Below are 7,696 nucleotides of genomic sequence, written 5' to 3' on the forward strand. Positions count from 1 at the left end.
AGAATCGCTTAACGTTTTCCACTGGAAGCAGCTCTGACGGCTCATTGGCATAGTCTACCCAGCCAGGATATCAAATACCGAGCTGTATGAGAGGTGCAACACGGAACCACTATCTGACATCGTGGACAGGAGAAGATGGCAGCTAACCGGCCATATTCTCCGTATGGACAGGCATGCGCCGCCATGGATCACGCTGACGGGCTATTTTGCGGGAGATGCCAAGGCTGGGCGTGGACATCCAAGGACATCCATTGCGACGCGCATCACAAGCGACTTACAGAGGAGGAACATCGACTTGAAGTGCAGCAGTCAGCTGGGGAATGTGAGGGCCATCGCTCTGGACAAGCCTACATGGAGAAATCTGGCCGACAATCCATGATCTGGGGTCACAGGTCATCAGAGCGCCGTGTTAATAATAATATCTTGATAATGGAATTTGATCATAGGCGATAGGACAGAAGCGGAACGTATAATTATACCCACATAATTATATTATTACGCGTGCCGTGGTATTATTATTATTATTAAGAAAGGGTTTGCTCCCCACACCGGAGCTCGCGCTATTCCGCCGACTTTACTTGACACTTGACTGACTCACGACTGCCATCCAGAGCACACGAGAAGTCCATCGAACCTTTGACTCGGCAAGCCTGCAAGAAAGCACCACTCCCTGCTCAATACACAGTGTTTCGGGGAATTCACCCCGGTTCACCCCTCATCAATCATCGCCGAAGTCGCAACCACTACTTATTATTATTATTATTATTATTATTCAGTGGTTAGAGCATCGCTGGCTACAAGCGAAGGTCCCTGGTTCGAGTCCTGGTGGTGACAGTCAATTTTTTCTTCAGACTTTTCCCGTTTGTCTCTTTCCCTCAAACCAGTTAATATTTTATGACTTGGGGCTCCCCGCGTGCTAGTTTGTACGTGAAGTGTGTGGGTTACAGTGAGGGCTGCGTCCCACCCGCCTGTGTGGATTCATAGGAAGTGTGAGTTACGAAGTCTGAAGAAAATGTTGAACGGCCTCTGCTGGGATGACGACTACACCATAGCTCAGTGGTTAGAGCATCGCTGGCTACAAGCGAAGGTCCCTGGTTCGAGTCCTGGTGGTGACAGTCAATTTTTTCTTCAGACTTTTCCCGTTTGTCTCTTTCCCTCAAACCAGTTAATATGGGGGTGGCTTTATTGGTTTTGTGTTTGTATTATGCAGCATCCCGGGTCATTTAAGACCATGGGGAGTACTGCTGTTGTATGTGAAGAAAATATAATAAGGAAGACTGAGAAAAAAGAAAGAAAAAAGAGAGAAATACTGTGAACAGCAAATCTACAATGATGCATGTACAATCTATTATACAACTAATCTGCGAGAATGAGACTTAACACAAGCAGGTACAGTAATAGCAAGAGAGCTAAATCAGCAAACAAAATCCGTTGAAAAGTAACCGTCATCAAATCTGAAATCGAGCCCTTCAGCGACACAATAGCACTGAAGGCAGCAATATCATTCTTCTCATTCAACATCAGTGAAGCACCGTCAAAACCGGTGAATGGGGGCTGATGGTATTATTGTTGTCTTTGTTATTGGCAAGTGATTAATATTACGATCATAATTATTTTCTGCAAATAGGTGCTTCAACTAATAGTTCGAACCATGGGCATTTGCAAACCAATGTAACTTATTAGAGAGTAATTATTATTTCATCTGAGTTATTGACCTGATGATGTCAACTGTGCCAAGGAGCGCCTCCTTTTGCAAGATCGATACACTGGCACCGGCATCCAGTTCCCTCACAAAGTCAGCAGTCGAGGGGGTTAATCCACCTAATGCCCCCACAATTACTGGCACGATCTTGGCCCGCACCTGCCACATCTGCTCCACCTCACGCTTCAGGCCTTGATATTTCTGTATCTTTTCCACAGATTTTCGGCGGATGTTCCTATCCAGAGGGACACTTACGTCCACAAGGAACGCTTCATCTTTGCCCTTGATAATAATGTCGGGTCTGTTTGCTCCAACGGGCGCTGCTGTTGGAATTGGCACTTCCCAGTAGATTGACACATCCGTTTCAGCACTGTACACGACGTTGGTGAGTTGGTGACTTGTGTATTTATTCGAAATGTCCGATGCACCATACTTCCTGCACAATGTCCAGTGGAGATATTTTGCTAACCTGTTGTGGCGATTGATATAGTGACTCCCCGCACAAGCTGTACACGCTCCAATAAGGTGGAAAACCGTTTCCTTGTCCCTGCCACACATCCTGCAACTCGTTTTCGTTGACACACCTGTTCCTCGATTAAATATCTCTTGTAAGTTCCGTGTTGGGATAGCCTGGTCCTGTATGGCCATGACAATACTCTCTGTCGCCGGACGCAAAGCGGAAGACCGCAACCACGCAAAGGAGAGCCCTCGATCCAGCTCAGCATCCTGCAGCATAAGCCAAAATTGGCCATGCAGAGGCTTCTTTCTGATTGTCTCCTCCCGATGCCGCTGGTATCCCTGGCGTATTTGCTCCTTTGTGGCTGACTCCTCCATACCAATCTTTGCCAAATATTTCGCAGCATCACTGGAGACAGAGTATTTTGCTTTTTCATGATGGTACTGTTTTAGGAGAGCAATGGCAATGTGGTCTTGGTGGCCCTCGATGTATTTATTGATCTGGATGATGGATCGTTCATGTACTTGCAAGTAGATCTACCACACTTTGGAATCCACGGCCGCCTTCGGCGCGCACCAAATGCACCCTCTCTCTGTCAGCCCGAGGGTGATGCCATCCCTTCTTGGTGAGCTTCTTCCTGAGCAAGATATCCAGCTGCTCCTATTCTACGGGTCGCCAGTTGATGATGCCAAAGCTGTAGGTGAGCAGTGGCACCGCGTATGTGTTTACTGCCTTTGCTAAATATCCAGCCGTTAATCCAGACTTGAAGATCGCATCTAATCGCTTTCCATAATCCTCACGAAGCTTGCTCTTTATCTCACCATGCGGCAGCGCAGCCGATTCAATGAATCCGAGGTATTTGTACATGTTATCTTCTTGCAGGGTGGGTAAAGCCATACCCAACAGTGTTTCGACAGGCTCCGCATCACTTGACTCAAGCACTCCTCGGTGTACATGAAGCGTGGCGCACTTCAAAACACCAAACTCCAGGCCAATGGCCGAAGCTGTGATCTGGGCGACGTTGATCATGGGCTTCAGCTGGTTGCGATGTTTGGCATACAATTTAATGTCATCAATGTACAGGAGTTGAGAAACGACCTTTGACACCTGTCCAATTTGCATTTGATATCCGCCGCCTGTCTTCTGCACCTCTCTTGAAATGCAGTTAATAGCTAAGCAAAACAAGAGGGGTGATAGCGTGTCTCCTTGGAAGATACCACGGCGCATCCTGACAGATTCTGTAGAAACCCGTGCATTTTGATATCATAAACTTATGTGCGTATTCCAGAGCTGCATGCTTGCCTCCAAGAACTTGACAAGAGTTGGGCTAAATTTGTACATCTCCAGCATCCGAATAATCCATACATGAGAAACGCTGTCATAGGCTTTCTTGAAGTCGATATACGCAACAGAGATATTGCGCTTATTATGCCGAGCGTGCTCCATTATCATCTTATTGACAAGAAGTTGCTCCTTACAGCCTAGTGTTCCCGGGGTACACCCTCTCTGCTCATCTGGGAGTATCGAATTGGTGTCAATGTGTTTCCACATGAGACTAGCAACTACGGCTGTCAGGATCTTGTATTGTGTGGGTAGACAGGTGATAGGGCGATATTGGGCTGGGTTAGATGTGGGTGGCTCCGTCTTGGGCAGCAGGATTGTGCGGCCAGTCACCAACCATTCCGGAATTGGCCAATCACCGACAAGGGTCTTCTGGAAGGCGATTCGCAGGGCAATGTGTAGATTAGATAATTTTTTCCACCAGTAACCATGAATTGCGTCTACACCACAAGCTTTCCACCTGCTGACCTTAGCTAGCGTGTCCTGGAGTGCCCGTTGAGTCACAGATACGGGTTCATCCTCTGCAATGGTAGTCTCATATTCCACTCTTTGTTCTTGATACCACCCTGATGACTCATCAAACGGCACAGGCTTGGCTAGTATACCAGACCAGAACTCGAATACGGCACCCTCACTCGGTATTTCCCCGGGATGCTGCTGCTCCGGTTCCTTTCTCAGTCTACGGTAGAATTCTTTCTCATTTGTGCGGAATAGTGTGTTAGCTCTCCTGCTCTCCCAGATGTGTTTATCACGTCTTGTCCTCTCCGCTAGCGCAAGCAATTCCAGCTTCCTCTGTTCCAGGGCGTATCCAATCTGGGAAGTGTTGGATATTCCGTACTGAGTAAAGAACCGTTGGTGCTTGACAGCAGGGTTTTTCAACATCATTGTTAGTCGAGATATATCTGCCCGTAATTTCTTCGCTTTGTTGCGCGATTTTACTAACCAAATCGGTTCCGGTGGTCGCGAGCTCGCCGGCTTGCCACTAGCGTTTTCACCGTTCGTCTCAGACAAGGAAATGCCACATCTGGTCAAGGAACATCGAGCAGCAACATATACTAAGCAATTGAGATCTTCCATTTGAAGATCTTTGTTTTTACTAGTGGTGTTGATCACTCCAGGGATTACTTTGTTCACAAGTGATGTCACCTGATCGAGTTTGCGTTGAGGCACATGGCGAGGTACAGGTAACCTAGGCCTTTCGGACATGGGTACCTTTCTCCATCTCAAGTATGCCTCACTGAGCGCGTTAGTGGTGTCAGTGTTGAGTGCATCCATGGCGTCAGTTTCTCCATCTTGAGGATGAGTAAGGTCAGTGCTGCTTTGTGAAGGCATCCCCTGCACTAGGTTGTCACTGCTTGTATCAGTAGTTACTAGCACAGCTGTAGCAGGCTGCAGGCTGTCACCTTGCTCTGGAGGTGTCAAAGCCAGGGCTGCTCCAGCATTCAAACCCGTAGGTGTAGATGCAAGTACAGTCAGTATCGCCTATAGCGTTGGTGTTTGATTTTGAGCATTTTATCACTATAAGCGATATATTACTATGACCGATACTGCATGCAATGTATGCGAGTGGGGTGTCAAACGACTCAGCGCGCCGTGCACATACGCACTACATACATGTACAATGTCATGTAGCTGGCTGTAGCTCCTGACACACAAAATCAGGATTTCCTCATGATGGAGGCATATTTTGGCAACTTGTACAAGCAAAACTCACCAAACAACACTCACTGGACAAGTTCTTCACGAAGAAGTAACACCCTGTTCTCCTCTGACATCGCTTGATTTCACATCAATCACTATAACCGATGCAAAAATAGTGTAATAAACGTCTTTTGAAATATGAATTTGATCACTATAGGCGATATATTACTATAGACGATTATTACTATACGCGATAACTGTGTATACTTAGTTATGGCAAATGAAAATGAATTAGAGAAATTGATCACTATATCCGGTATATTACTATAGCCGCCAACCTTATAGGCGATACGTAGCCTGCGTCGCTGGTGTAACCTCGGAGAGATCACCCATACTAGTACTACTAGTAGTACCACTAGTACACAGCTCAACATGCTATTATATTATTATTATTATTTTTTTTTTTTCACTAGTTTGAGGGAAAGAGACAAACGGGAAAAGTCTGAAGAAAACATTGACTGTCACCACCAGGACTTATTATCTCTCCTTTATTCACTTCTTTCGAAGGCGATAAGCCAGACCCACCGGGAAATATTTCCATGGGTGGGACAGCAAAAAGAAAGTGAAAAAACAAACAAAAATAAATAAATAAATAAAACCTAAAAACCAAAGGGACAAGAAATAGTTGAAGGAAGAGGAAAAAAGGAAAGAAACTCAATCCGAACTCCAACATCAAAACAATAATAAAGAATTTGCAGCGACAGGCAAAATACATCAACCAATGAAGGGAGTAACAAAGGAAATATCAGTCTTTATCAGTCGTTATTCAAGTCTCTTAGCTATTGAACATGCAAACGCAGCAGAGGTGCATCTACATGTTAAGGATAGTTCTTAGTATTTTAATCGAACCTTGTATAGCCTCCTGTTGCACAATAGCCAGGTCTCCTCCCTGCACAGTCCGAAGGCATTGAGGAGTCTCCCTCACCAAGCCTCCCAGGGCACCGACAACCACAGGGACCACGTCAACCTGGGTGAGGGACCAAATCCTCGAAATCTCCCGCTTCAAATCATAATATTTCGAGCGCTTTTCAGCCATTTTCTTATTGATGTTGTTCTCACCAGGAACGCTGATGTCTATAATGTAGGCGATGCGCTCCTTGTCATCAACAAGGAGCAGATCGGGCCTGTTTGCTGATAGTTTCAGGTCAGTTGGGACCGAATACTCCCAATAGAGCCGATGCCGATCACTTTTGACCAATGCCTTGAGCTGGTGGTCGAATCGTGAAAAGCACCAGTAGGTAGATCTCGTGCTCTACACATTTCGAAGTGCACATACTTTACTATCCGGTTATGACGTTCGATGTAACTGGTCCGAGCAAGAACTGGGCAGGCACTGACAATGTGGACAATTGTTTCTAAGCTGCCCTTGCAAAGCCTGCAATTGGCGTCAGTTCGAGCAATTGACTTCATTATGGCGTATTGGTAATTTTTCGTTTTGAGGGATTGGTCTTGTGCTGCCATAATCATGCCTTCAGTTGAAGGTTTCAGTGTCCTTGATTTCAACCACATGAAGGTAAGCTCCTTATCTAGGTGATTCTCCTCCAATCGGCTCCAATATCTCCCATGCAGCGGCATAGTGGAAAGTGTTTTGGATTTTCGCTCGGCGCACGCTTGTTTAATGGTATGCTTATTGGGTAAAGCTGGTCCAGCTGCTGGCAGATCCAAACTCGACAGGAACTTAGCGGCCTTTGCAGTTATTGAGTGGCTTTTTGTTGTAGGTTTTTGTTGATGATACTGATAAAGCAGGCTTATTCTGTCTATTGGGCTGGTACTCATGTAGCGGGCCAGGCCACACATGCTCCGGCCGTGCATATCCTCACAAGAGACCAAGCCCCGGCCTCCATCTCCCCTCTTCATGTAGAGCCTGTTGACTGAGGCTTTGGGGTGGTGAAATCCAGACGCAGTCAAGGCTGATCTTGTCGCTCGATCTGTGGTCTTGATTTCATCCTCGGTCCAATTTACGATTCCATAACTATATGTCATAACCGGCAGAGCATACGTATTGATGGCCTTGATCATGTTTCGCGCATTCAATCCACTGTTAAGAAGCAAATACAATCTCTTTTTGTATTCTGCAGTGAGTTGCGTCTTGAGCTGCGGGTGAGGTATCATGGCTGCTTGCACTACTCCAAGGTACTTGTATGTTTCATTGAGTCGTAGCGACTCTGCAATGGTCTCATCGCCAACCTGGATAGAGCATCCTTCATCTGGTTTTCCTCTCCTGACGTGCAGCACGGCACACTTGGCCGGGTTGAGATTCATGCCGATGTCATCACCAACGCCACACACGGTAGACACGAGGGTAGTCACATCCTTTGTAGTTTTCCCGTAGAGTTTAATGTCGTCCATGTACCAAGAGTGATTGATAGTCAACTCGGCGTCTCTGCAGCTGACTCTGTATCCCAAAGGCAATCGGTTGAGCTCAAAACTGATTGGGTTTAGCGCCAGGCAAAACAGTAACGGGGATAATGTGTCACCTTGAAATATGCCTCTTC

Source organism: Sycon ciliatum, chromosome 7 (assembly GCF_964019385.1).
Source record: "Sycon ciliatum chromosome 7, ocSycCili1.1, whole genome shotgun sequence".
NCBI classification, from domain to species: Eukaryota; Metazoa; Porifera; class Calcarea; order Leucosolenida; family Sycettidae; genus Sycon; species Sycon ciliatum.